Genomic DNA, 5453 nt, shown 5'->3' on the forward strand with positions numbered 1-5453 from the left:
GCTGAATAAAGATAAAACAGAGATGATTCTATCTGGGATGATTCTATCAGTTTTTACTGACATTAAAACTGACGCCTGCACCACACTCCAAAAAAGTTGGGAGAGAAAAAAATTTTAATTGATAAGTTTTGGACCATTCTACAATAAACAGGTGAATATAAGAATAAAAGCGAAGTCAACCAAAAGCTCAGTGTCTGCAGCAAATTTTAAAGTTCTCCTAACATGTAGCTGAAGTGTAATTAATCTTTTGTAAATATTCTATATCACAATATAAACCACTAAAATGTGGAATTTCTTGTGATCAAAACAAGAGCTCAGTCTAATGTTTTATTAGAGCTTACAGAAATGAACAGGAAGTGAAGAACAGAGAACAAATACAGAACAAAAGAATAAGAAAATGACAAAGTATGTTTTTACCAAACACTTGGAGGTGCATGATTTTACAGGGAACAGAGCATTAAGCAATAACCCTTGTTTCAGGGTGTGGTGTGTATTTGGATTCATTCCTGTGCTGAATGATGAAAGTGATAATGACGATGATGATGATGGTGGTGTAGATATAAATACAGCAGATTTACAGCAGGTTTCACTTACGCTCGGATCAAAACTAAACTCACTCAGAGGCTTCACTTCTGCTGAAAGACCCTCCTCCAACACCATGGCATCTACAGACACAGCTGCTCTAGGAGAGGGCCCATGGTCACAGTGGAAGGATGCTGATGCATGTGTGAATGGCATCTGCTTGAAGGTGAATTCATTTCCACTCGTTTTGTTCTAGTGTAGTATTGATTTCACTGACTGGGAACTTTTAGTGCCTTGTATCTAATCTGAATCAAACCTGGTATCGAATGACACCATATCCTTCCAGTTCTGGACTTTAAGACTTTAAAAACTGTACAACAATAGCAGGGGACAACAGGGTAAAATAATAGAGAGCACAGTTCCACTGTTCCCCTGTTTGATGTTGGGGGATTTTATACCGGGTACTTGTGAGCACTTTGGGTTCTTGAAAAGCATTATATAAATGTAATTTATTATTATTATTATGTTCAGTATAAAGCGGAGTCTCAATATTATTTTCACAATCAAATGCCTTTTTTAAATGAACATAAAACTTAATTCAACCATCAGTGAAAGAGTTCTATGTATAATTTTGTTTTTCAGCTGAAGCCTGAAATTGAAGACATTCTTCGAATAAAATTTACTGTTATTATGGCTTTGGACTACCAGTCTTCACAAGGTTCTACAGGAACAAAATACAGAATAAAGGTATATGTAATAGTAATATGTTATTAAGGTTTGTCATTTGCTAATGAATCATTTATGGGTATTTTGATTTATCTTTCCTCATTTCTAAATATCACAGATATGTTCAAAGCAGCAGGAATAATTATTTGATAATTATAGCTCAAAGACAAGGCAAAGAAGCTGAAAGTTGGTCCTAGCTAAAGGTCCTGGCTGAGAGTATTCTGTTAAAAAGGAAACACTACAGTGCACTGTACAGTCATGGATAAAGCTCTCTTTGAACCCTCTACACCCAGTCATCACTGAACATATTTCCTCATCCTCAGCTACAACATGGAGGTTCACAATTAAGTCCAATCCTGTTGTTCATATACATTCTACTTTTCCTACAATTAATACCAAAGTATACTGTACCATTGTATAAAATGATGCACAATTTTACCTTCCTCTGAAATCCAGTGACCTCTGTGTTTTGAATAAACTGATATAACTGTATGGAGGATATAAAACATGACATGACAGACAATTTTCTCCCAATGAACAAAAACAAACTTAAGTTGATTTTATTGGGGCCTTTGAAATCTATTAACCGTGTCTCCAAAGATTTAGGACATTCATACACATACACCTGTGAACTCAGTCACAAGACTCCTCACAGGGGAGGGGCGTGGCTGAGGAAAACAAGTTTGAAAAAACCAAAAACACAGAACCAAAACAACATCTGAGAGGAATCTGGACAGATTATTGTAACTCAGTCCCTTGTACAATTTTGCATCCCTTACATTTAAATGCTTAGAAAGCCGATAATGGCCCCTTTTATATCACTCATCTACTCAGCTTCTGAACCATGTCCCACAGAATGGAGATGAGCTTGATGTGGCTCAAACAGTAAAAATGCTGTTTTAATGACAGTTAGGTCTTCCATCAGAAAAAAACATACGAGACAAAGTGAGAACAGATGTGGAGTTTCATCTCCCAAGAAATCATCTGTCAAAATACTTGCGATGTTAATATAATTAAATTAAATCCCAACAAAAACATACTTTTACTCCTCAGCTTTTTAATGCACTGAAACATCTGTAATGAATCTTCCTTTCCTTGTCTATATTTTGTAAAGCACACAGGGCAACAGCAGCTGTTTTTTAAATGTTCTCTATAAATAAGCTCTCTCTCTCTCTCTCTCTCTCTCTCTCTCTCTCTCTCTCTCTCTCTCTCATTACCTCTGTTTTTCAGGTGTATGGAGGAGTGGATCATTTGATTGGGCTGGAGGTTTTAAAGAAGTCTTCTGGGGCCCTCACTCTGACTGAAGCAAATGCGGAACAATTGCCCAATCCATTGCCTAAATGAACTCATGTGTAAATGTTGGTGTGCCCTGCTCAGATGTCCATGTTCTGTTGATGTTCTAAAAGCTGAAAATAAGTGAACACGGGAAGTTCAATATGGCACTGTTCTCTGTCTGAAACAGAAATAGTGTCTAAACATCTGCACAGGGATCACCCCTCACCAACATCACTTATTTCACTCAGAAAATCAACTCAACATCTGATAAGAGCAGTGTCCACACACACAGTGATCTACAGCTCTTTACCAGAGGCTCCTTTAATCCTGAGGGTGGTGTGATGATTGGTTTCTGGTGGCTGTCTTTGTTCTGGTTTTATTCACTGTTCTTTAATTGCTGTTAAACAAATAATAAACTCCCTTCATTCACCCTGCCTCCTGTTACTCCATCAAACTTCATCTGAATTTCATAAAATAGTATTCCTCCTTTAGCTATATTCCCATGCTGTCATTAATGTAGTTACTGGACTTAGGAGCTTTGTTTACTGAAGAGAACCAGGCACAGCTCATAAATATTTATTTATTTATTTAGTTCCAGATTAGAACCTGAGACGTGTAAAATGTAAACTCCAAGGAGCTGATCATTGTACTGAGGAACATGAGGGTACAATCCAGTCTAATCAACTGCACTAATATACGACACAGGTTTTAGAGCCGCAGAACTCAAGTGTGAGTCATAGAGGTCATTCATTCATTCATTGTCTGTAACTCTTATCCAGTTCACGGTGGGTCCAAAGCCTACACAGAATCACTTGGCGCAAGGCAGAAACACACCCTGGAGGGGGTGCCAGTCCTTCACTGATCTTAGAGGTGAATGTACTAAATTTCCACAGAGCAAGGTCTAGCAAGGTCAAATAAACAGCTCCTACAAGGATATGTGGAAAAGTGAAACTGTTTTATGTTCAGTATGGTTCATTGCTGTTTCTCCACATTCCCACAGAAGAAACACATAACAGTTACACCCTGTGTTTCTGAGAACAGATGTTTTTCAAGGCTACAGTGCAGTTTTACTGATGATGTCAGTGTCCAGTAACAGAAAAACCCTTTACTTTTCCCACTGCTGTGTCTGATCTACTCACACCAGCACAACACACATACACACCGCCACCACATCACTGCAGCACTGAGAATGATCCACCACCACATCGCATCTACTCTGTGGGAGTCCTGAGTGCTGAAGAACAGGGGGAGAGGGGGGTAACAAAGTATGCAGAGCAACAGATGGACTGCAGTGTGTAACTATAGAACTACAGAGTGACCAGTGTGGTCAGTGGAGCAAGAGAATGGACAGTGAGTGTAAACACAAGGTGTGGTTACAATGTTATGGATGATCTGTGATGGACTTTTCATCCTATATATACACAATATTAATATCTCTCTTGGTTTTGGGACTTCAGTAAATAACGTGTAATTAAAGTTTAGAAACCAGTTTATTTGGATATTCATCGTCCGCATGAGACAGTTTTCCCTGAACTCACACGTTCAGCAGACACACGCAGAGAAATCTTTGTGATGACTGTGTGAACACAGAACTGTTTAATCACAGCAGGAAGGAAAAAGGAAAGAGGAACACAGCACATTTCAGAGGGAAAACAAAACATCTGAGAAGTACGTTGTTGTGTGACAATGTGTGGAATCTTTATTAGTTTTTCCTCACATTCTCTTAGGGCCTCTGTAGAAATGAGGGAGACAACAGAAAGCATTTATTATTAACCCTGTAGTGTTCAGTGCAGACTTCACTGTGTACAAAGCAGTTTTGAAAACTGGGTTTTTGATTTTGCAGGAGTCTTAGTGCCCACACTGTCTTCCAACACACATTTTCTAAGTTGTGGCCACACGGTTGCGCTGCAGGTTTTGTCACTTTCACACAGCTCCAGGGTTTTGGGGTTAGTTCCCACGGGTCACTGTCTGTGAGGAGTGTGGTGTGTTCTCTCTGTGTCTGTGTGGGTTTCCTCCAGGTGCCCTGCTTTCCTCCCACAGTCCAAACACACACACATTGGTAGAGGGACTGGCTCTAAAACAGATTCCACACGCATGGATTTGAGAGTGACTGGTTGTGTGTGTGAAGCAGTGGTTCTCACTCATCGTCCTCGTGTGTCTCTGCCCTGAATGTTGTAGTTTCAGCTTCAGAAGAGGTTGTTATGAGCTCATTAGCTGTATCAGGTTTGTTGGCACAGAGGGATCTCTACAATGTTTTGTTCTTTCTCTGTATCAGCACTGGCTCTTTTTCTTGCAGCATCTGAGCTCAGGGGGAGTTTGGACTTTAACCTGTGTGTACAGTCGAGGATACACTCTCTGTCTGAACACTGAGAACTTGTGTGTGTCGCTCTGGATAAGAGCAGCTACTAAAGACTGTAAATGTAAAATATGCAGCCACTAGTGATGCAATGTGATGGTCTGACACACCAGTGTGTTCCTACCTTGCAGCCACTTGATTCTGGGTGAGCTCTGAGCCCACTGCAACTTTAATCAGTGTGAAAAAGTTATGGAAAATGAATGAATGTTCTGTTACAGCAACGTGGAGCAGAAACAATGTCTAAACACTGGAGGTTTTTTAACTGATGGTGTTCCTAGGTGAGGTTTTAAAGATTGAGACATCATCTAGACCCTGCAGTGAGCAGTTATTAACCCTTAAACAGGCAGGAGTATAAAACGAGTTCTAAAAAAATCTTTAAATGTTACTATTAACTTAATTTGAACCCAAGCAAAACATTTCCAAAATATTGTTGATTTTATGAGTTGTTTCTCCCAGGATACATTAAACTACTGAGGTGTAGGAAAAGTCAAAATAGGAAATATTTTAATGTCTTGTTTGATGAAGAACACCATTGTCACATACATCACACACTAGTTTTTAAATAGATTTTATA

General features: G+C 39.2%; 1 long non-coding RNA gene across 1 annotated transcript; it reads left to right on the forward strand.

Annotated features, from left to right (window-relative positions):
• Positions 1-595: 595 nt before the first annotated feature.
• LOC136700497 (uncharacterized) lies at positions 596-2949 on the forward strand. Its single transcript, XR_010803757.1, has 3 exons — positions 596-748; positions 1165-1269; positions 2479-2949. It is a non-coding gene; the product is annotated as an uncharacterized lncRNA (long non-coding RNA).
• The last annotated feature ends 2504 nt before the right edge of the window (positions 2950-5453 follow it).

The sequence above is a fragment of the Hoplias malabaricus genome, chromosome 6 (assembly GCF_029633855.1).
Source record: "Hoplias malabaricus isolate fHopMal1 chromosome 6, fHopMal1.hap1, whole genome shotgun sequence".
NCBI lineage: Eukaryota > Metazoa > Chordata > Actinopteri > Characiformes > Erythrinidae > Hoplias > Hoplias malabaricus.